The sequence below is a fragment of the Parus major genome, chromosome Z (genome assembly GCF_001522545.3).
Source record: "Parus major isolate Abel chromosome Z, Parus_major1.1, whole genome shotgun sequence".
Taxonomy (NCBI): domain Eukaryota; kingdom Metazoa; phylum Chordata; class Aves; order Passeriformes; family Paridae; genus Parus; species Parus major.
Genome location: NC_031799.1, coordinates 66,965,219 through 66,990,826, shown reverse-complemented (window position 1 = coordinate 66,990,826; position 25,608 = coordinate 66,965,219). Strand labels below are relative to the sequence as shown.

The window sequence follows — 25,608 nt, the reverse complement described above, 5'->3', positions numbered from 1 at the left end:
GAACAAATATTCATTGCCATTTTCTTCTCTGAGAAACTGCATATTGTTTAAATTTATTTCGCTAAATTCCAAAATAATTTTCTTTCAATTTTAATTTTTCAATTGTATAATGTGGGCCAGAGGCAATGAGAAATGATTTGGCTGTCCCTAAATATTACCTCACAAAATTTTGCACCAACATACTGAGCAAAAGGCAGGGTAGAGGGAGGACTGCGACAGAAATAGCAAAAAAGCAGCTCCAGAATGTCTGGCACAGATACGATGTGCAGCATTATAATGCCATCATACCCTCTCAGCATGCTGCTTTATATAAGTTGAGGATGGTTTTTCGCCTTGACAATTGCAGCTTACAAAGGGAAAAGAATATATGGTAGAGTTCTCCTGTCTAATGCTTAAATTCAAACTTTTTCTATGAAACTTGGCTTTTGGAATTTTTTTTTTATTAGAATAGCTTCAGATGTTGGGTTTTGCTGTTTTTCTTGGGGTTTTTTTTCCTCCTTTTTTGCTTTTTCATTTTTTTACCTATGTCTAGGCAGGTTAGTTTTTAATATTTCCTTTTTTACTTTCCTCTACCTTTCCATATTCCGTACATTTTCATGCTTAATAAAGGTTACAGAGTGACAAAAGAATGGAGATGATGCAGAATTTTGCTCTGCAACTTGAAATCACTGCAGAGTATTTGAAAACTGGGTAAGCAGAAAAGGAGAAGATGAAAAAAAATTTAAAAGTTTTTATCTTTTATTTTATTCAAAAGAACAGAGGGAAAAACATACAACTAAAATAAATGTTTAAATTTTTTAAATAATACAAAAATTGTGTTTCTCCTTCCAAATTTTCCAAAGTTCCTAGGTAAAATCAGTTATGGCATTTATAAAACAGAGTAAATCCATCTCTTTAAAATAAAGTTCTAGCATAAAGGGAACAATTAGTCAAAAACCCTTGATCCTCCCTACTAAACCCTGTTATTCTAGTCACTAATACGTAGATTTTCAATCATGCTTCTATTTCTGTGGTCCCAGTCTACTGGCTGATCAGAAGTTCAGTGGTCAGTTTAAACCACAGCCTCTTTAGTATGTACTGGTATAATGATTGATTGTTCATCATGCAGATTTTAAGAGAACAAAGTGTATTACCTCCAGGCAGAAATCAGAGAAAACTTTATTGTATAGTCCAATAAAGTGCCAAATAATAAGTCCTTGAAATTTTTTTGTTGTTTTAAAAATTTATTTAGACAAAAATTTCTATAGGCAGTCACACACAGTAGTTAAATCAGAGAGCTATCAATTAAGAAATCACACTGAAGTTCAAGACAAGAGAGCTCAAGATTCAGACAGTCAAATGTGTGTATATCCCTGAGTTCTGCAAAGGGTTCATCACTGCAATTTGCGAACTCTACTGGGTAATCTCTGTGTGGGAAATGTCTGACCAAAGCAAAACTCAACTCTATAGCCCACCAGGCTTGTCTTCGGGAATGTTTGGTAAAATAAAGTTTAAGTTCATTGGGAGACTATTTCTAGCACAGTGCACTGATCCACACAGGTGGCACAGGTATGGCATTGCTCTGCTGTCAGCCCAAGTTAATGGCCAATTTGGCAGCCCTGCTTCTCATGAACCATGAATGAAATCCTGGCCACACACAGGCAGTGATAAAACTCCCACCGGGGTGAATAAGGAGGGAATAATGTTACTTACACCCTCCATGAAGAAATGCCAAAGTTTATACTCTTATTGTACTGCCTGAAGCTGGAAGTGAGATATTGTCATTATGTCCTTGGCTTGGTTTTCATTATTTTGTTCCTATAATACATTTGTTTGTAAAATAGGTGTAAAATTTACTATTTCACAAGGAACCTCACTGCTTTAAATTTATACTTTGTGATGAAAATGACTCTGTGAATGCAAAAGAGTAAAAATCATATGAAAATTTTAGATTCTACCCTCTGAGTTCATGTTTATGTAGCAGCAGATTGAAAACTTTACAGCATGAACTCCAAATGTAGACCTCCAGAAGTCAGTTTAAATCCCTAACCAATGCACTCCCTAGCAATAATTCCCTATTGCTTTTCTAGGTGCTATCAAATAATGTGATAGTCAAAGAGACACTGGAAATGGAGCAACAGCTAATAAATTAAAATAAAATAAATAATAACAATGAAAAAGAAATAAATTTTAAAAATAATCACCACAACAACAACAAAAAAAGGAAACAAAAAGTAGAGCTCTCAACTGCCATATGAAAAAATATCCCCCAGTGTTTATAATAAATTCTCATCTCCTTGAAGTGATCTTTCCATGAGATGCATTAATATATTTTTTGAAAAAAGCTCTCTGCTACACTGCAAGTTCCTTGTTGACTTATTTGGTGGCCCCTGAGAGAACATCAGGAGAGCTTTATTTAGAAAGGACACTGGGGGAGAGCAGATTAAACAGGCTTCTGGCTGCATTCAATTTTCTCTAGTTTGGGGAGATTTTGCACCTTTCTTGAAGATTGTATCATCTGGGATTAGCACATTCCATTTCCTGCACTCCTCATAAAGCTGAGAACTAAAGAAAATTAAAATAAAGGTCAGTGAACTTGGCTACGCTTTTCTCTTGCTAAGAATTTGTCCATATGTTTGCTTCTTTTTGCTTTGATCACATTTTGTTTTGGCAGGCTCTATGTATGCGTGCATGTGTAGAGCTTTCATCGTTTTCCATTCCACTATGCAACTGCAGAGTGAATTCATCAGAATTCAGCCCACTTCCATTCACTTTATGGAAACAATTTGTGTGTAACTTTGCTTTCAGTCTTCCATCAGATTTGCTGTTACTCAATGATGGAAGGTAGCCCAAGGTATCCCTTTTTCTGGTTTTGTGTTGGCAGCGCTCCCTTCTCCCTCCGCCCCACAGGATCCTGCTTGTCCTATCCTGCCTGTCCTGCTGTGCAAATCATTTACACCCTCCTTCCTGCCACTCTGCAGCGTCAGCAATGGGATTTTGGGAACACTTGTGTCTTTTGTTCCAGACCAAGGGCACTAAACCTGTGTCACAGCCCATCAGTCAGCTGGGTCATTTGAACGGACTGGATTTAAATCAGTAACCCAGTTGTCACTACCAACCTCCTGAGCCAACTGCTAATCTTTGTGTATTTATATGTCTGGTTTTTCTTACCATAGTTCTGAAAAAATACACAAAGGCCTTTTTTTTTTTTTTTAATAGACACCAACAACCACCTCTTGGAACAGGTCTGAGATCAGGCCTGACAGCTTTAACCTGTGCTTGCTGGCTTACGTAGGGGCTCAGGAGACTATGTGGCAAATTCCCGTATGATTTCTACTGCGAAGGTTTCACAGCTAAAAAGCTCCAGGCAGAGGGAGCAGGTCCTCAGCAGTGCCCACACAAGGCAAGGGGAATGGATGGCCATGAGGGGTGCCTTCACAGACTGCCCTGGCCTCAGATCAGACTTCCTGTGCTTGCCCGCGGTGCACCGCCCTTGCCATTTCGTTGAGTGTTCAGAGGCTCTTTGCCAGTTCCCCATTAGTCTATCGTAATGAGATTCAGCTTCTGTTTGATTTCCATGATGAGTCTGAGCAGCAGAGCCCAGGAGAAGTCAAATAAGGGCAGGGTACTTTATGCAACCAGAGCTGAGGTGTGGCTGAGCTTGACTGAATCTACAAGGGATAGCAAAGGGTAAAACAGCTTCCACTGGCCAGGCCTCAGTGCTTTTCTTCCTTCTGCCTCTAATTCTACATCCTAAGCATCTTGAGTCTACAAAGAGCTTTACCACATATGTCACTAGAGCTTCTTTTAATTTCCTTTTTCTTTTCTCACTAATATATTTCAAGTTAATTTAAACTTAAATCTCACTGACTCTGAGGTGCTTGCAGTCTTCTGTGTAAGGAGACTTGCTCAAAAATCTCACACTCCAGTTTCACCATCCCACTTCACAGAAAGTCCAGGTAAGTGAAAAAGTCATGTAAATTCCTCCACTGGGCTGTACCACTATATCTGTAACTCATAACTTGGTAAATCTTTAGGAAGTACAAAACATCTGGCTCCCACGGCTTGAGTTCTTGCTTCTTACTTTATAGTGCAGTTCAAGTGAGCAAACTAATGCATGAATTTGCCATCTGTAGTTCCTGCTTAGCTAAGAGATTAAAAAGGAAGATTAGGATCAGAGTGAGGGAGATTTGTAGGTATTATGGGCAGAGAAAAAGTTAAATATTTGAGTAAGTAAAATACGTAAATTAATTTATTTAGGGATTAGGACTTTCCTTGATTTAACATATGTCAGCAATACATTGTTGTCAAAGCTCCTGTCACAAGTTCAGGGATCTAATGACAACTTCTGAAAACATACTTCAGTACTGCAGAGATTAGGAGCAGTTTGCAGACACGTTGTACTCAAGGCCTGCTTAGCCGCTTCCATTCATGGAAAACCTGGCACCAGGCTGAGCACCATCTGCAAAGATCTGCTTGACAGAGATCTCATGAGGCACTTGGGAAGATGTCTCTTTCTCATCACATGTGTAATTTTTACTAGCAAACAGGCTGTGGAGAAAGCTGCAAATCATCAAAACATATGCTCTCAGAGGAAGGCAGGAATAAACACTGCCCACAATGGCTAGCCACTCTCCAACTGCAGTACAGAAAGATGTGACTCACTAGGGGAGTGCGACAAAAAGTGATACCTGAAGCACTAAATGCCACAAACGTGGAAAATAAAGCATGCATAAAATGAAAACGGATTGTTACCAACCCACTATGTTGGGGCAGGACTGGTGGTGTCAATATATCAGTGATCAAGGATAAGAAACAATTACAAGGCATTTTTGTTGCTATGGATGGCACTGTGAGACATTTCAAAGGGCATGACAAAACTAAGGCAATTAACAAAACAAATTAGCTGTTGGAAAATATATGCTGAGAGGAATATTTGAAGCACTTGTGCTAATTGTTATGTTTTACAATAATAACACACCGTATCAGGCACATTATCTGATTTTGGTTATACAGCTGTGGAGAAAAAGTTAGACTTAGAATGCATAAAAAATGGAATAGAAACTAGTATCTGAAACTTTATCATGTCATTATATACAGTGGCACTGAAGCACGTTCACTTCATATTCTGCTCATTTTCCTGTGTCAGTTATACTGCAGAAATTAATAAAGATTCACAGTCTGGATATGAACTAATATGTAACTGTCCTGACAATTCTGAGTTCAAAGGACAGACTCTCCTTTCGACTTCTTGGTGAACTGATGAATGTAACTATTAATGAAAAGAAAATGGAGCTGAGCGAAAAAAGGGGTAATGCCATCTTTCTCTTCCTGATCTATTGAAGAAATTATGTCTTCAATTATGTAAATTGAACTATGGCCACTTCTTTTCCCAGGTCAATGAACACCCACGTTACCACCTTCTCCCCGGTCTTCAAAATGAAGAAGAAACTGCACTGAAAAAATCATGCTTCATATGCTCCAACACAAAAGTCCCACTATAAAAACCTGCATCAGAAAGCCACTGTTTTCCCTGTGGACTCATGTGGTGACTTGCAGCATATTCTTGGAATGGGTGGCAGACAGCCTGGGTAATTGGAAACTGTGAAGTAGATGGTGGTAGTGGTGCTGTGCCACAGCCACCGTGGGCTAAGCTTGTGCCCTTTAGCTACCACAGCTCTTGAAGGATTCAGCTAGGCAATCATATACATCAGGAGCTTAGTGCAGCCAAGTGACAAATAGGGATAATTGGGTGCAGATCAAATGGGCTTTCTTAGTGTCCATTCACAGGCATGGGCAGACAATGGCTTTCTAAGTAAGGAGATGGCAAGGCATGTGTGAAAAATGGTCCCTTTGGCAATAATTCTGCTGGTGACAGATAATCAGAAATTTAAATGTTATTCCCATCTTTGGACAGCTCCTAAAATAATGGAGGATGCATGAAACCATTTGTATTTGAAGAGAGAAGCTAAATAATTTAATATTACAGAGAAGGATGCACAGCACTGTACAGAAAAATGATGAAATCCCAGTGCAGTCTATCTTGTGCAGTTGCCACACTAATTACAGATCAATTACTTCTCAGTTGTTTGCAACCTTATCAAAGAATAGTAAATTTACTGAAAGCAAAATGTGATAAGATGTCTTTTCATTATTATGGTAGATTTGTTGAAACAGCTCTGATGTTAAGATTAATAAAAGCTTCCCCAGAGGTAATGTGATCTGTATATATATAGTCTGAATTTTAAAAGTGGAAAACTTGATCCTAGGCAGTATCATAAACATTTTTGCTTCTATTAATTGTTATCATGAAAACATCCTCAGTATGGAGGAGGTGGAGGAAAGAATAAAATTATTCTTTTGATATACTGAAAGCTTGTTATTAAAATATAAGTGTACCTTTTACCTTCCACAGATCAGATAATTAATGAGAGTGAAGTACAAAACCTGAGAAAATCTGCAATTCATGTTTTGGGCAGGGTGACAGCACAGAGAAGTACAGGGGGGAAAGGGATGAGTTTTATAGAATAAAATAGCATGGAGGGAAGAAAGCAGTGAACCTACACAGTATTAAAAAGAATTAAATACAGTTCTGTAGTTTTAGAAGATCCACTACCCAGCAAAATGTATTGACTTTTTCCCACAACATTTCCCATGTCTTGACTTCTTCACCAGAATTTCCACTGACTTGCCATATAAATCCTGAGAGCATTCTCAGCATTAATTGCGTATCATCAACATTAACTTACATTTCCTACATTTGCCCTGAAAGTGCTTACGTTTTTACTGATTCCAACTTTGGAAATTCTGGAGAATTATTTTGATTGCAGGGTTATTATCTTTCAGGTCTTTTACTGCATTCTGGATAGGGTTTGGTTTAGGTTCCCGTTTTGGTTTGCTTCTTGTTTGCTTATTTGTTGTTTCTTGTTGGGTTTTGGAAGTTTTTTTCCTGCCAAAATTGGCCAGACTTGAGAAAAAACAGTCTAGCTTTTAGGCATCTGACAGCAATAATTTAATGTTTTTGTTGTTATGACAACAGTTTAAAATAGCACAGCCATTACTTTTTACTGATCTACTCCCCTGCAACAATGCAGTCACTCTTATCAGGAGTGGGTCCTACTACACCGTCTATGACTCCAGGACAATTTAATGAACTGGTGAGTTGAAATGAGACTGAAGCTCGGGTCATGTTCAGGAGAGGTTACACAACTGCCCCTAACTGCTTTCCTTCAGGAAAAGGGACAATTTTGAGGCTGCTCTTCAGTAGATAAACTCAGGAATTCTCTGTGGTGACACTCCAAGATTAAACAACATTTCAGGATGCAAAATTGCTGGTGATTCAACACAACCGGTTCAGGTAAGAGCAGATTTTTCTGCAGTCCTAATTATTGTTTGGTTTTATCAGCTCAGTAACTTTTTGATTCTTCAAGTCACAGAGTGGAAAAGTAGAGATTCACCAATTTCTACTGGTGTTGCATCTGGTCCTCTGTTAAGAAGAGTCTTTGCATTAACTGGCCACAGAGATAACTTATATGTGGAAACCATCAGCACTGGATACCATGGCTCTGAATCGTCAGAAAATAACAATGGAATGATAGGTGTTCCATGGCACTCTGCCATTTATGAAAGGGTAATAAAAATTAATTTCTTAATGGTGGTAAAGTGTTTTCAAGAAAAGAAAAAAAAAAAAAGAGATATGATGTATTGAGCAATGAATTTTTCTAAAGAAAATTAATTAGGGAATAAAACAAATTATTATTTTAGTTAGCATATATCCCAGAAAACAGCAAAAGAATTGCATTTAATTTAGCAGCTAATTTTTTTTAGTAAAAATTGCTAACACAGCTTAATGTGCCATAAATTTATCAAGGACCAATTTCATCTCTTAGATATATTCAAAATATGGCTTTTCTCAAGTAAGTTAAAAAAATTTAATCTGAAGATTCAGAGTGTCAAATTCATATAGCTTTGCCCATATTTTAATCAGGATGTGTGGACCATACTAGGAGACTTTGAAATAGACCTCAGGGTCTGTTTATGGATATAAATAATGGATTCCTGAAACCTTCCTCATCATTTCCTGTTTCACTTAAGCAAATCTTTCTCAGAGTTTTAGACCAAATTCCTAGGTGTCTAAATCTTCTTCTCCATTCAGTTCAAGATTCCAAAATAGGATTTAACCCAAGAAAATACCTGGGCTAAGGTTCTGAAAGACTGGTTGTTGGTAAGTGCCCCAGTCTCTCTTGAGAACGTGTTCCTGAAAGATCTGGTCATATAATCTCATCAAGGTAACCCTAACCTGTGATTTCTGGTGGAGAGCCTTGAATTGGAAAGATACTTGCTATGCAGCCATGTCTGAGACATCATTGCTAGTGCTCTGAAACAACCACCCATGCCACTGAAAGAGATGGAAACTAGTATTATAAATACTACATCAATGTGCAGAAAAGGTCACTTTTCCACCTTTGCCCAGCTGTGGAGGATGTATCTTGCTTCAGGTATTCTCAGAGGGATTAATCACCTTTTGGAACTAGAGCTTATGTAAGCTCATTCCAACTCTGTTTAAGGACCCTGAAGAGTTACACTAATTTCCAGGATATAAACAAGCTCATGTGCTATTCCAATTAATTTTTAAAGAGCAAGTCTAGCTATTGACAGTTTTCATGGCTTAGGATCACACTTTGGTTTTGTTGGTTTTTTTTTGTTTGGGTTTTTTTGTTTTTTGTTTTTGTTTTTTTTTTTCTTTAACACCAGCTTTAGAAGCTGGGAGTTTTTGGAGGAAATGCACAGCTCTGACTCCAGAACTGACACCAGTGTTTTTGGAACTGGTTAGAGCTCTGTTGCATCTGGCCCACAGATGCTAATAAAACCTTGTGCAGAAGAGAGCAATAGCAGGAGTTGCATAAAACCTGAGACAGACAAAAAAAACCCTGTTGGAGGGACGGTAAGATGAGAGGAAACTGCAGAGAAAAAGATTGTTTAACAGTCAAGAGGAAACACACCAATGAAAAACGTTAAGTTTTTCAAATAATTTCCAGGCATTTATGGAAGTTATAGTAAAACTGGAAACCCTTATTTTTACCTTTACCCCACAGCATAATAGATTACAAGGAGGTACAAGTACACTCAGAACACAAACACGGAAATCATGATTCTCCTGGGAATAGCCAGTCTGACTGATGGGTCAGGGTTAACTACTCTGGATATTTGAAAGATCTTTATAAATTTATGACAGTTTACAATATTTACAGGTTTGCAAACTGGAAGAGCAATAACCATAGTATAGAAACTCTGTGAGCTAGAGAACACCCTCTGGTGTGCTCATTGCACTTGGGGTGTCTCCCCTGTTTGCACACTGATGCATTTGAGCTCCTTCTGAAGGCTCTGATGTGGGTTGTCAAATTAGGAGGGAAACCACTCCCAGTGGAACTCGTGCCATGATCCAGCATAGCAAATCCTATGCTGTTAAACCAAGGCTTTACAGCAATTTCTTGGTATTCAGAGAGGCCTTTACTTTTTGGGCAACAATGGAAAATAATCTGGATAGACCCTGACCCTTAACCCACAACAGTGAATGTCTCAAGCATGGTACAACGGATCACAGTTGTTCTTGCTGCCCTCTGCCCTTTAGCATGTCTGAAAGGCAAACTTCTCACAGAATTGGACATAATCACTCCTGAATGCTTAGGATCCCTGGGGTTTCAGCTTTAGGGCATGGGGGGTGGAAAGATGACCTCCTGAGAACCCTCCAGCCATTTTCCTTATAATTCTATGATTCAAACTGTCAACTAGAGGTATTCCAATGAATTTTGAGCTGAACACAGGATGAAAGTGACTTACATAGCAAAAATATTGCCTAAACATTATTCATTAGCATGTAACTTCTATTAGAGAGCCAGGTTGCTTTCACTGATTGGTTTTGTCACTCGATATGCTAGAAGCATCTAATGCTGAGCAGATGCTGATTCTGTGTATGGCAGGGTCACTTCTTACCTAGGGCACTGAAAATCTAAAGTTGTTCAGAATTCTCTGAAGTGTAAACAAAGTCTTTCAGTATAAGCAGATGAATAATGGTACAACAGTCATAGATGTGATTAAACCATTTCACAGATATTGCTTGTTACCACATTGCATGCAATCACCTTGCCTCAGGGAAGTTGTTCTGGATTTTCCCAGGTTGTGGAGAAGGCAGATGGAGAACTGTTTATTATGGGTGGAGGATAGCTGACAGCCAAAAGCACTGAGATTGGTAAGCCTGTATTTGTCTTCTTTCCTGTGGTTCTGGGCTTTGGGGTTTTCTTTTGTCACAGTGCTCTAGAAGTCCTCAGTTTTGGGCATATGAGGAACAATGTTTACAACTGAGGTGCAGTTGTGTGACAAAGGAAATCTGCACAGAGACAGCATGGACAAGCACATACCTAGCACCTAACGATCCAAGCCTCCAAAGGGGTGCTGTGCTAGTCAGCCTAGCTTCCCTGCTGGCTTGCAGCTTATACTTGTGAGTATAAAGGGTTTTTCCTTCCCTCTTACAAAAATTAAAGGACCTGACTTTTACAGTACTTAATAGCACAATTTGGCATAGCACTTATATAGGAGGGAGGTTCTTCCCTTCCTTTCTTCCCTGCTTTGTTGTCAGACACACATCATAGCTGTGATTGCTTGCTCTGGAGTGTGTTGAGACTGCTTCTGACAAGTCCTGTGTGTATACAAGCAAATTCCTTTGTAGTTCTTCATGCTTTCTTTTCCAGGTGAGCTTTCAGAGTGAACCATCAAAAAGCAAAGCACAGCTCATTTCCTTCTGTTTTAACAAGCAAGTTAGAAGACTATGTCTGTTTTGGTTTTTTTATCTGCCTGCACAAATAAACCTTCTGATAATGGTTGTACTGTAATGGTTTTTGTGCCCTGTCTTAAAGAGGTCAGTTTTGCAAAACAGGTCTAAGTCTTTAAATTATTCCCAGTTCCTTGTGGGAGGCAATGTGAAGTACTAGGACCCTTTGATGGTCTAAGGAGTAATTCAGAGGACCTGCATGAATCCCTGAGGGGAAGTTCTCTCTGAGATTGTAGAGAGACAAATAGGATTTGAACTGTCCTGATAGGACACAAGATTTGTAGGGCTTGCTGTCCTGGGGTCTGTGAACTTTTGCTCATCAAGTTTTTTACCATAATTAAAATCACTGTAGAATTAATGTAATGTAATTACAAAGTTAAATATCCCTCAGCTCTCTACATTAGATGTATGTATTAAGTTAAGTAAATGGACCGGTGTCCAGTCAGGGCAGCATTTTCCGGACTCCTGACTCACTGGCAGTCTGGGGCTGAAGTGAGCTAAGTAATATTGTAATAATTCTTACAGATTATTTAACAAATATTAAATTATTTTCTTGAAAGGCTTCTTCCGCCACTGCTGATTTGTATCACAGTGCCTGAAGTACTTTGCTTCCATTTAAAGCTTTTTGTTCCTAAGCCCCTGCCTTCTGCTGTCCTACCTGTCTTGATCTTTTTGCAGCTGCCACTTCAGAATTTGAAGATAAGGGGCCAGCTAACATAGCAGTATTTTTTTTTCTCTTTCCATGGCCATTAACGTTTTTTTCCTTTTTAGTGCTTTTTTTTTTTTCTTAAAAAGGTACCTTTGTCTATAGCTTCCTGCTACAACTTCAAGGAAGAGACATTTATCTATTACCTTACTGCTGCATTGTGAAAGTCATGAATTATGTTCGTCTACTCGGATAGACTTTCACCCTGCTTTCAGTAGGTCTCCGTTAACCCGCATCTGCCAAATTAAACTGACAGGTTTAGAAAAACTTGACACAACAGATTCTAAAATTAGGCCTGCTACAAAAATCAGAGAGATTGAGACCATGGTTTCCTCCCTCTGTGCAGCTTTAGTTGAATCAGAGTGACATGATAATACAAAGAGGTAAAAGAGAGAAACAATGTTTCAGTCCTCTTTTATAATAGGGTTTTGTTATTCTTGCTTTAAATTTCAGTGACAAAAGTGGTTCAGAAATCACTAACAAGAGTTTTCTGACATAGATGTGCCTTGTGTTCCTTTACTTTCTTTTTTTTTTATATTCTTTTATTCTTTTTTTTTTTTTTCCCCTGACTATTCTGAGAACTTCCAAGGACAGTAGGTGGAGGGATTGTTAGAAAAGAAGGGAATATCATTTTGAAAAGAAATTGCCAAGCTTAATTGGTCAAAAATGGACATGAGCTAAAACCCCAAAAAATGAAATCCCTGGAGATAGTGTGTGCTCTCTGTGAAGTGCTGCCAGTGAAATTTGGAATAGTATTTTAAAAGGATTTTGGTAAGGGTTCCCAAAAAAATCAGCTGTTTAAGCGGAAGTCTTGGCAGTGAATTCACTGACAAGCTTGAAAGCCTTTTCCGTAGTGAGAACTTCGTGGTGAGCCCCATGTTCTCCTGCTATATGGGGACCTAGAACTGGAGCAGTTCCCTGGGTCTGGTACAATTTTATTGACTGAGAGTTACTGTCTTTAGAAAATAAAGGGGAACAGAGGAGATGGCATAGCAAATCCAGGCTATCCCAAGATCACACACAATCTTCTCTGTATTGAACTTTCTCTCACAAAGCTCCTGAAAAACTTGACTTTTTAGGAACGCTGGATTAATATGTTGCCAAATCTTGACCTTCCTTAGCATCTCTTACTTTTTGTCATAGAGTGCTGTAAGGTGCTCACTGTTGAGGAAGCCTCCAGAACCTCAAGAAAATGCGGAGTGTGAATCATTTTTTATTCTTAAAACTTGACAAACAGTCAAGAAACTAGACTTCACTATCTAGAAATTAATTTTTAGTGCACAACAAATGACTCTTCATTTTCATTTCTGAAAGTGAAAATCAAAAGCAAAGGAGAAAAAGGGGAACGTTGCTATGTCACAAGCAACAGTTTGAAACAGAATTTCTAAACAATTTTTTTCTTTCATCAGGTAGAAGGATTCCTGCTATACAGCATCTGTGTAAGTTGGCAGAATGTTGGGCCTGTTTGTTTTCTTGTTTCAAGGAAAGAAATCCTGACATTAATAAATCCAGGGGACCCGGTTAAAGCTTGTCCCTTCAGCTTGTTTTCTAGTGCTGCTGTTTTACAGTTTCTAGAGAGGCTGGAACCTGGGAATATTGGTACACCTACTTAGAAAATTGCTTGGCAGGTTGTGTTTATCTGAAGGTACAATCTGGCCCTTCAGAGATAGTGAAATTATAACTGCACTTTGGAAGAGGGAAAATACCTTTTTTTCTGTAGTACCACTGCATTCACAGAACAGCAGTGTTGCACTGTTCACTTGGGTGATCTTTAATGCAGTGAATGTCAATATTTTAGCATCTCCATGTTTTGTATTAGCTCATTGTCAGTATGGAGTTAGTTTTACAGGATTTAACTTTTCAGAGCAATGACAAGACTTCATGTTGCCATGTGGTTTTCCTGAAGCTGGCAACATTGATACAAATGTCTGCAAATTAACATTAAACATGCAATTGTAAGAGCTCTGTCAGAGTGACTTTAGATAAATTTTTTCCTAAACAAAATATAAAGCTGGACTATCTGGTGATTTCTTGGTCGTACTCTAAACAAATAATGAATGAGCAAATGAGTTTTATGTTGACACAGTCTCATTAGACCTATTTCTCTGAGATCACTGAAGATTTTTACTTCGGTATTTCGAAATACCAATACAGTTCAGAGTTCTGCCTTCCATCAAGAACTATTAGAAATTTAGATTTTAAAGTCTAAACCAATAAATCTTCACTCAGCGGACTCAGGTTTTTTGGTTGGATCTTTTGGGTTTTTTGTCCTAAAAATAAGAAAAGACTGTGTTGGAGGTTTTGTTTTGGACAGAGATAAGTGCCAGAACCCTAGAAACCAATTATTATAATTTAATAAACATTTTAAGAGCAAAGATTTCTGTGTTACCTTTCCATGTGGCCTGTCAAACACCACATATACTACCTTCTATATACTATATATATATACACATACATACTCTACTGCACTAGCATGTGCAGGTCTATGTACAGATATTCTTGTGAACATGCATACATTGCATAAATTGGTCTGCATAGATGGACTTTGATCTAAAATTATTATAAACAAATCTAAATGATTGATTTATATCTCAAACAGGGTTACACAGGATCAAAAGTACATCTTTCATCCATACTATGTTAATAACCTCTAGGATAGTTGAGACTCCAACCTGTTGAAGCCAGAATTCAGAGTGAGAAAAATTTTTTCTTTTTTTTTTTGTATATAATATGTATTTAGTTATTATTGCATCATAGGAATGTAATTCTATAGTCCCTATCATGGTTTTTAAATTAATTTTTTTTACACAACCATATTACTCTGCGTAAGTGTTATCAAAACTGTATACAACATGTTTATTTTACTATTGTGTGAATTTAAAACTGTGTGCTAGTCCAATTTAAACAACTGTAGGAGATCAGGCTGAAACAAACAGAAAAAAAATTGCTTCCTCCAATGTTGACTTTCAAATTGGTTGAAGGACCCCAGAGATTAAACGATGGATGTTTGGTATCTCTCTGTTAGGATCATTTTTTACTTTTAATAGAAAATTTCTGACTGAGACAAAAAGGTCAAGCAAGTTAGTGCCTAGGAAAGTATTTCTCATGTGGATAAAGCAAGAGGAAAATAAAAAATCCCAAGCATCATACAGCACCTCAATCCCCTTACACAAGCCAAGCATTTTGAAGCTGGTAGTAATTCATCCATCTATGGATCTACATCTCTTAGCTTAATAGGTGACACAAGGCTGGATTTTAAATGAGTCTAGCCCAATAACCAGACTTATGTAATAGGCTTTTCAGGGAGGCAGAGAAGGAAGCCTTAATGTTAAGAAACCCTAGCTCAAAGTATCAGTTCCAGTAGCTCCAATGGCTAACATTAAACCTTTCTGTCTGTCTTTCAGTATAACTTTCCTTTGTGTTTGCTCTGCTCTGGCTATCACATTTGAACTAAGGTTCCTTTTGCCCTCCCATTAACCTATGTGAACGCGCAGGTGTGTGCATAATACATTAACAAAGAAATACTATTGTTTCAAATAATTTATTTCTCATGGTTGTTGCTGCAAAATTAAAAGAACATCACATTCAATATTTTTTTCTTAGTTACTCATGAAATGTTATTGATATTATGTGCAGTACTCTATCTCTTAAGCGACATTAAAAATCATAGTAGGAAATAAGTTTCTCTATCTCAGTTGTTTGTAATGCAAGTTGTATCTTGTTTTCTTTTACAGGGCTGATCAGGCAGAACATGAATCTCTCTTCTGTATGCTGGTTTAACTCAATTGACTTCAGAAGAATTACTCTTGGTTTATTCTGGTGAGAGAGGGAGAGGCAGCTAATTTTCTACCTTAGATGAGTTGCCAGCTGTCTTGATTTGAAAAGACAGGTGTCTGCTAAGGAAGGCAGAAACTTCTCCTGAAATGGAAATATGTAACCCTCCCCCTGCCCCGAATTATTATAACTTGAAATCAAGGGGCTCTCAGGCAAAGATATGGGAAGAGGAATAACAGTTCTTTACTACGAAAATTAAAATTAAAATGCAGTAGTACAGAAAAAACAATGACAGTCAGAATTCAACCTGACTCCCTGTTGTTCAGGGTGTTGGTAGCAGTCCCATTAAATGGTGGCTGCAGTCCTCCTGGAGTGACAGATGTGGTTCTGTTGAAGCACTGATCCTGTAGAAGGGTGTAGTTTTCCTCTGAACGTCCAGTGCTGGTGGAGATGGGTCTGGTCTCTCTCCTCTGGGAATCCAGTGGAGAAAGGCTGCCTGTGGTGTTCCAAGTCTCAGATTATATCCAGGTAGGAATGCTTGGCTCCTCCCCCTGGGTGGAGCATCTCCCAATGGGATGATGTGATTTTATCAGTCCTGCAGGGAGACTCAATGCCCCATTAACAGAAGATCCCCCTGGAGGGAGGATGGGTCCTGGAAGAGATAAAGAACACTGCCCCACCTGGTTTTAACAGATGGTAATAGAATACTTTCTTTTGGTTACATCTTGCATTGCAACCCAAAACTCAAGCACAGAAGAAGAAATATTTAGTTGGGGAAAAAATGCATGCACTAGCACAATGTCCCACACAACTCAGTAAGTTTAGCTTAAGAAATGTTTTCTCCTAGAAAATGCCAATAAACTACAGTAACATTTTATTTAATGGTGTGGAAAAATTCCACATTATAGCCATATGAGAAATGTATTTAATTTTCTTTTTTTAAGCCAGTCAGCAAGTAAGGCAAGAGTGCATATTGCTAAGTTTGCTAGCACTGCCTAGAAGAGCATATTGAAAGATTCCCTGAAATGCACAATTGGATGCAATGTTAAGATGGAGTGCTTTGTGCTGCTGAAGAGCACTTTGATGAACTGACTGGCTTCAGATGCTGTGAATCTCCAATCTTGTTATTGGCAGACATTAAAACAACACTGTAAACCTTTTGTCTCTTATTCTCTCCTGATTATACCAGACATGGTGGCACAGAATAAACATGGCAAGGCATCTTTGTGCTGGAGACAGTTTTAGCAATAAATACAGCCCTGGCATAGACAGACACAACTCTTGTTGACTTCAGCTGGTGCTATGCTGGATTACTCTCGGTATGGGTTTGATTCTCAGTGTCTTTCTAGTAATGAGTGCTCTGGCAAGAGCTTAAGCACTGCAAGGAGAGAATTAGCAGCTCCAGCATTATCCATGTGGTCAACAGACATGAAGAAGAAGCAGGAGGCAGAAGGGAAATATTGTGTATGCTTTACTGACTTGCAAATGTACACTGGTTAAAACAGCAGCAAAGCACTGCAAAATTAGGACTTCTTTTCTGCTCCCTTGTACCTGTACATAGATAATACATGTTTAATACAGTTTAAGGAATTTATAGAGATACATTCACTGCAAGAAGTAGGTGACTAGATAGCAAGGACTGTGAGAGGACTAAATGTGATTCTCTCTTCGAGAGGCATTCACAGTGCTGAAAAATATTTCATACATAGTAGTTGCAAAGCAATATGTATCCTACCTTGAAAATTGTCGGTATCTTTACATGAATAAGGAAGCTCACGTTGGCAGTACAAGAAGTCTGGGGATGTTTATGTATGTTCTTGTTAAAACTGCTGTCTTTAATTCCTGTCTGAGCTCCAAGTAAAGCCTTTCTGTTCAATATGATTTCATTTCATGACAGGGCAAGGAGGGCTACACTCTGAGAGAAAATACTAAATTTTAATAACCTCCAAATGGAAAAAAAAATATATTGAGACAGAAAGAAAAATAGAAAGGAAAAAAAAAAAAAGAAGAGCCAACAGCTGACATCAAATAAAAAGACAGAAAGAAGTAAAAAGAAATTGACAGCCAGAGATAGGTGAGAAAAAAATACTAACAGGCATATCAGGTCTTCAGAGACGGGTCCCCTCTCCCTCTCTTTCTTTCCCCTCTCCACACTTAGCAACAGGACCACTTGGAGACAACACTCCCTTGCTACTGGTGCATCCCTCTGGCGTGGAAGCAGCAGCACTTGCACCAAACTGGGACGAGAGAGAGACACAGAGGAGATATTTGAACAGGTGCTTGCCGTGGCAAGCAGCTGAGGTTTGTCTGTGGATCCGTGAGAGCCTGTGCCCAGGAAATGAAAATCTGGGTAATCCATGGGTCAGTGCTGTCAGCTGAGGAAGCAGCTTTTGTAGATCCAGGCCTTACCTCTCACCATTGCGTCAAGCAGAGCTCAGCCCTAGGGAGGTCTCTTAGGATTGTTTTCCTTTCTCTGTCCTCCTCTGTCCTAGTTTCTCTATCTTTTTCTTTTCCTTTCCTATATATGTCCCAGAGCATGAGTCTGATTTTATCACCACGTTTCTGGAGCACCATTTCTGGAGCACCAGGAATGTCGTAGGATGCTGGGTAAACAACAATCGTCTGAAAAGTCCTTACGTGTGTGGAATGTGGAGGATGGGCTAATTGTCTTTTTTTCTGTGTGTGTGTTAATCACATACTCTTCTAAGGTTTAAGCTTAGATGACTATGAATAAAGCCTGAAGACTGCTTTTAAAAATCTGAAAATCTGTGTTCTAGCTAAACCTGGGTAACCTGTTGAAGTCCAAGGAAATCATATACTGAACAAAAAACAAACAATAAAAACTTTCAGACAGAGAAAACTGAGGCCTAAACGTTGTTAGATTATAATACCTGAAAAGAAAAATGCTTCCAGCCAATTCAAATTTGGCTCTGAGACTGGATGAAGCGAGGCAAGATAAAAATGACCAATAAAGTATTTTCAGTATAACTGCTCTGGGAAATTATTCCAGGTATGTCTGTAGATTCATTTTGTAGGTTTATCTGTATAAATGGTTTATGGGAATAAATGTCACATTCACTGGTAAAATGAGAGCAACATGAAGTTTCTATTGTGAATGATACAAGCTTATCAGAGATAAAAGGACTGACGAATTATAGCTATAGTTTCCATATTTACTACTGTAAGTTCTAATTTTTTTATCCTATGAACAAGTAAACTGGGAAGGAAGGGATGAATTGATTTCTGACAAAAAAAGAGCTGATAAAAGCCCTGGTGCAGAATAGAGAATATCTGAGTTGTTTATAGTATGCAATTAGTTTTTCTTCCTAATCTCCTGACCTTTGCTGCTGCTAGGTCAAGACTAGCCTCTCATAAGAAGTGACACAGCCAAGCAGAGCACATACTTTTTCCAGGCAAAGGGAATACAGGACAAAACAAGATGAAAATAGGTTTTACTCTGAGCTATAGGTCTTCTGTCAAGGTACAGAAGCATAATGTGCTTGCTAGTCTTTCCTTTAAGGCACAGGAGATTTAAGAGAACACTCTGGGAGTAGCACTTGAACTTCATCTAAGCTTGTCCATTTGCTGCAGTGGAAATCAAACAACATACAATGTGCGAAGAAAATTATATACTTAACCATGAGGTAGTCATTGATTCAGAGAGTGTTTGTTGGAATTTTCCTCTGGAAGACATCTAGTTCAGACTCTCTCCTGAAGCAAATTTATCACCAGCTGTAGATCAGGTAAGGCATTTCTTTCCTTAGTCAAGTTGCACAGTCTCTCACAACTCCTGTGCTTCACTTACTGTCTTTTCTAAGAACTTTTCCCAAACATTTAATCTGAATGTCCCATCTGCAGTAAGGGTTCATTGCTCCTTCTGAGGTTATTTTCTTCTAAAGGGAAGAGTTTGGCTCAAGAAATCAAAAATTCACTTCCAGCAGCTGTAGACTGCTGTTAGATGACCTGTGTGTTAAGCTGAACAAGCCAATCTTTCTCAACTTCTCTTTGAAGGCCATGTGCTCTAGGATCCTACCTATCTTGATAGGTCCTGGTTGATACTGTTTCCCTTACCTCTCTTTATCTGGAACCCAAAACTACCTACATTATTTTAGGTGCAGCCTCACAGGGGTCTGGAAAGTGTGTATAGTCCTGCCCCTGACCTGCACTTCCCCTTATTTGTGAGGTGTCTGCAATGCCAGCTTGTTTTCTGATTGATAGTCACTGCTGCTTCCTGGCATTGACACCAGGGTTGCTACTCAGTCCCAGCCTACCTTTGTCCATGAGTTGGTCTTTTACGTGCAGAATTTACACTTCTTGAAGTGTTCACAAATTTCATGGGGTCTGTTAAGAACGAGGTTAAACTTTCTGGCTTAATAAACTCTTTGCCTTATTTACAATCATTTACAAATCACTTTCTTAACATCCAAGTTACTGATTAAATTATTGAAGCATATGGGACTCACCTCCACTTCTTCCTAGTTGCCATTTAGATACCAAGCTACTTTTTCTTAGGTTGTTAATTAGGTTGTTTTTCTCATTCAACAGCAGGCTCATGTTTTCCCCTACAGACATACTTACAAATGTTACACATTAAGCTCTAAGTCTAGGCCTAGATTTAGTTTCATCTGACCTTTGGCCTTTTCTTTAAATACTTAAGAAAAAAATCTTGAATTTTACCCAATAATTATAGGTAGCAGAAGGCATATACGTTTTTCTAAACTGTTTTCACTGTTATTTCTCCAGGGTTCATCAGTCTGGATCCAAAGACCACCACAAGCTTTCATCCCAGCGCTGTCCCATCATGGGGCTTTGCACAGGATACAATCCTCCCTACTTGTCTCCCCAGAGAAGCCTGTGCTCATGGGGCACACGCTGTGCCACTCAGTCCCTGTGACTGTGCTCACAGAGTAGCCCTGAAGCCAGACACAACCTTACAATCTCCCCTGACTCGACTGTTGCTACAAACACCAATGTAGAAACCCCACAGGCTGGTCTCAGAATGCTCATTTGCCTCTGAGCACAGGCTTGATTCGCTGGTCAGCAGATTCTGTCACAGAACACTAGCTGTGAGAAAACTAATCAAGAAGATGATCAAAGATCAGAAACCTAGTAGCAAAATGTAGTAAAGAGAAACAATCGGTTTTAGCAGATTGATGTTGATCTTTCAGAAATAGTCATTTGCTCTGGATAATGACCAGTCTTGATCCCACAGAGAAGGCAAATTTTATTATGTAGACACCACTAGTAGTGCAGGTGGCTGAGCCATGGGACACTTTTTCTAACCTACTTTCCCTCCCTCTTAAATCTCTTTTTACCAAAACTTCAGAGCAGACCGCCTATCACTTGGACAACCACAGATTTATCATCAAGTCACAAAGTACTTAGTTTCTTGGTGTCTTTCTGTGACCCCACAGAATTCTGACAATGAATTCTGCAAATGGAGTATACTGAGTGCAAAACAATTGCTTTACCTTTTGATCTATGTCCCCATATTCAGTATATTCAGCTTCCTCATTGTATTTCCAAAGGCTGTTTTTCTTTGGTACGTTTGGATGGGCTTTATCTGATTTTGTGTGTGTGTGTGATTTTCTGTACCTGAGCTACAGGACATGGTCTATGGGGTTCACTGTAGCTACATCTCCATCACTCCTATTTTCATACTTGTTTGCAAAAGCCATTGATCTCCTAAAAGTATCAAAATCCCTCTTTTCTTTCCTTAACACTTTTCACTACCTGTCCTGCTGATAGCGGTTCATCCCAACACCCCACTGTAAAAACAGGATTCTTCATAATAGCTTCTCTGTGTTGCCCTTCAGTTTATTCACATCTTGGATGGGTGAGGTTTTCTCCAGCCTACACTGTCTCAGACAGACTCTGTAACAATTGTTTCATAATTATTAGCTTATTCATTTAAGCCCAATACACCAAACACATTGTAGAAACAAACTCTACTAGAATTCATTCTTCTCAGATAAGTTCTTCAGAATATCTGCTTTTTAGCCACACAGTCTCTAAGTGTCACTGCTTTCAGACCCTGGTGGTTTTCATGAAAGTTTTCCTTGTCAAACTGTTGTTGGCATGTATTCCAGGATGAGCACCCATTGCAAGATTGGTGAAGGCTTAGTAGAGACATGTATGTTTGTGCAAGCAAATAAATCCTTGAAGCAGTTTCTTTAAGAACTGTTGCCATCACTGATGTAACTTGCAGACTGATTTAGCAGCTATTGACAGGCTATTGATATTCCTCTCTGAACTGCATAAAGCTGTAAACACAGAAGCTTCCTCACCTTATTTTCATCACCGTTACTTAGATAAATTATTTATTTTTATTGGGAGCTCTGAACAAACCTCATCTCCCTCTGGCACCAATTCTTCTGCATTAGGTTGAGAAGAAAGCTTCAGCTTCTGTCACTTTCTGTGGTAGAGCACAGTGCACCAACACGGGAAAAGTGCCTTACAAACTTACGCCCTGCTGTAAGTAATTTCCTCTATCATCTGATTTTGTTCCCTTGCACAGACTGTCCTAGATGGTCTGGTCTGATCCAATAGGGTTAATTTCATCTTATTTCCATCATAACTCAAAGTAGAGCCTGAAAGAGTAATGCAAGAGTCCTGTCTACTACACACTCTCTGTCTTACTGCAGGCTGCTCCTTGCAACCCACTGGGTTGTGCTCTGTTTCCTAGGTAATCAGGTTGCTCTCTGTAGAATTAGGACTTTATGAGGGAAAAAAAGTGTGAATGAGAAGCCAAATTTACTCCTGTCTGCATTAAATATGACAAAGGCCACTGTAGGAGAAAAGCTGCAGAGCAGAAGAGGGGATCTGCAGTGACTGAAAATGGCAAACATTGTTCTTCTATCCACAGATATGGGTGGAACAGGGGAAGAGACTAAAAAGCAGCACCTTTTGCTAAAAGGGTGCTGTCAACATAATCAGTAGCTGTAGTGACAACCCAGACAATCTAGACTTCTCTGGACTGTTAGAAAAATCCACAAATTTTCTCCATTAAGGTCAGTTGCCTTGAGGAGAAAGCTTGTTAGGCTTGAAATATGCATTCTTGTATTTTTCTGCACTTGTGTTTAAATAGTCATCATCCTTTCTTGTTTTGTGCTAGTAATGCTTTGGGATGAACTGATCAGAGGGCTATATTTGAAGTATAGTATATTGTATTCAGATAAATTATTTTCCTTAATATTCAGACATATTTTGTTGAGAAAACAGTAGAACTTATAAAACATAAAACTGCAAGCCAAATAGTTTCTTCCCTCACTAACTTGAGAGGTGTCTGTCAATGCTCATATTTTCTTATTTACTCTAACACTGATTTATTACTTTATGAAATGTTTATGTTTGGACAATCCTTCTCAGTATGTCTCTCTGAGGCATATTGCAAAATCTGTCTGGTTTTTGCACTGTGCTCAGGACTGTCCTTTTATAGCAGAAATACCAAGCAATTTTTGTGCAATGGAGTAGATCATGTTTTATGATTGTTTGAGGTAACATGGAGTGAAAGTGGCCTAACTATAAAAACATTTAGTTTATCTGCTACTAGGTAGTGTCTCTTACCTTATGCTGCATTGTCAGCAGAGTTACTGTTTTCTGCACTGAACTGATTGTGCCTGCCAGTTCTAGCAAATGTTTAAATCACTTACATAAAACCTGCTACATCTTTGTCTACTAACACCCCTCCATACAACTACAAAATCTTATTAATCCTTACTGCATTTTCTCCTACAGTATCTATGAAATGCTGACTGGATTTAAAAAAATATTGGATCAACAACACAATGAATCCTCTGAACTGAGCAGGAACAGCTACTCTGCAGGTAGAGAGGTGAAAAGCTGAGCGTGCCTGTAACAGGTGACTTGGAAAGCCTGCAAGGTTGTCAGTGGTCTCCATGCACTTGCTTTTGTCTTGTCTACCTGGAGCAAGACCTCTGTATCTGCAACAAAACAGCTGATGTTCTTGGATTTGATTTGAGCTGGTGACTATTGGCCATGAGCTTTTCCCTCTATTCTAGTGGAAGCTACAAATCAAAACTCTCCTGAGGTCAGTTTCAGAAAAGAAACAACAAATACCTTCCCAAACGTGGATGTTCCTGATGATTCACAAAATCACTTTATTCTTTCACTCCTTGACTAAAGAATATTAGTTGTTTGCTGTGGATGAAATGTTTTCTACCTCGGTATTCCTCTGTAGATACATAAAGGGATCCCAGCTCCAGTTGCCTCCATCTTTAAACCCAAAATCCTCAGGAAAGAAAGTACTTTCTTTTCCCTCCCCACTTCTAATTTTTTAACAAGGAAGAAGTGAGCTGACAGCTGATGAACACACAGCTGGCAAACAACTGGCTCAGTGTACTGAGGCTCTTGACAAAGTAGTAGCGTGGGTTTAGAATGTGCAGTGGTATATCTATTCACTGTGACTAGGAAGAAATGAGTAAAAGCAACAGAAAGACTCATTTTTCTGCCTGGTAGGCTGCTATCTTTTTTTGCTGCTGTCAGTTATTGACTTGATCACATTGACTGTGATGCTTCAAATACTGTAATCCATCAGACAGATGCTGACTAGCTACTTGTTCATAGTTTATTTATGAGCAGAAAAAGATTTCCAAAGGTGTTCAGATAATTTAGAGTACAGTAATCAATTCATATATTTTTTTAGGTTACAAAATAATAAGCCTAAGCCAAATTATATTTTGTTGTACAAGGTATATAAAAATGAACCCTCAAGGGGCAAACAAACTGTTGTTACTGAAAGAATTACCCATTCAGGATGGACTCAGCTGCCAAACACCTCATTAACTATTTAGCAGTTCCTTAGAAGGAAAAATCTACTATACAGTGAATTCCTATCAATATTTAATATAGCAGTGCCTGGAGCACTGGACTGAATTCCTCACTTGTGCAGATGGCATAAACAAAGTGAATACTGCCACATCTCTTAATGGGGGAAATCTCAGATAAATCCCAAGGCTTCTTTCCTTTGTTCTGGTTTACTTTATAACCTTAGAATTGTTAATGACCTGTTGCTGAGCATTTTTGCAGAGTTCATGCCAGCATTTTCCTTTCATATACACAACACGAGTACTTTTTGATCACGAAGCAGTTTCATCTGAAAGCCAAAGCTACACCACATTGACTTAATGCTACCATCTTCTGGTTTGGAAAATACCTTTGCTAGCCCAACTAGTTGTTGTAAATTAGTTTAATTTTTTTTTAATGAGATAAAACTGTCTGAGTTATTTTTGACTTGACCTAGTTTTGGTACCTGATCAGACACTATAAAAATAATTGACCTGTCTTCATTATTTTCTTTCAGTTCAAAAATAATCTATCATAGTCAGAAAACTCCACCAAAACCTTGCTAGGTCTTTTGCTATTTCTTTACTGTCTGCCTCCCTATCCCTGTTCCTAATTATAGATATTCTGCCATCACAGTTAAATTTACAGCTGCCAGATTACAGCTAAATTGATTTTCATCACTCTTTTAGCCAAGCCTCTGTTCTCAAGCACTTCTATTCTTCACTGTCCAGGCCTAGTTCCTGACCTAGTGTGACACTGCTGCAGGGACAAAGGAACTTATTAGTGCTTTACACTTGGAGTGTCATATCTGTCTGAGCTGCCCTGAAACAGAAGTGTAGGGATTTGTTTTCCACTGTTCTGTGGCAGAGCATTGTCATGTCATTTGTGGAGTGGGAACTTCACAAAGTGAGATGCTGCCAGCTGAAGAACACTAAATGATCTTGGTCTCAGCACCAACAGAAATCCTGAAGAAAAATAGTGTTGTTTGTTTTTAACCCCAAAATGCAGAGACTGCCATGGATTAGACACAGGTGGAGAAGACCCAGTAAAATTACCAGTAGAAAACCAGTCCATTTCTAAAGGACTGAAAAATAATGCAGATTAATTTATAAATAAAACTACAGATAAAACTATTTTTAATGTTATCCAAACTATGAATTGTTATCTTATTTAGTCCATTGCCCAGTTGCCTACAACCTAGTAGTGACTGTGCTTTCAATTCTCTGCACAAATACTGTGCTCTGAGATGAAGATAGCCAAAATATTTTTCTTCCCAACAGACTTGTACACAGTAGCCTACTCATTTCCACTTGGGCATGGAGCAATCTCCATTACCTAGCTGCCACAGCAGGCAATGAGGCTACAGACCCACAGAAAAGTAAAAAAAAAATAAATTTATTTGCTTGTTCTCAAGGCTATTTGTCATACACAATAATCTGCTAAAGCCTTAGCTTTTTCTCTGGCTGTTCATATAACTCCACAATAAACACACATTGTCTCCTTGTTTCATTTTAGA

General features: G+C 38.6%; 1 long non-coding RNA gene across 1 annotated transcript; it reads left to right on the top strand.

Moving 5' to 3' along the window:
* Positions 1-2,342: 2,342 nt before the first annotated feature.
* On the top strand, positions 2,343-17,126 carry LOC107198454. Its single transcript, XR_001518986.2, has 6 exons — positions 2,343-2,565; positions 5,376-7,136; positions 7,213-7,336; positions 10,156-10,228; positions 12,923-12,952; positions 15,248-17,126. It is a non-coding gene; the product is annotated as an uncharacterized LOC107198454 (long non-coding RNA).
* The last annotated feature ends 8,482 nt before the right edge of the window (positions 17,127-25,608 follow it).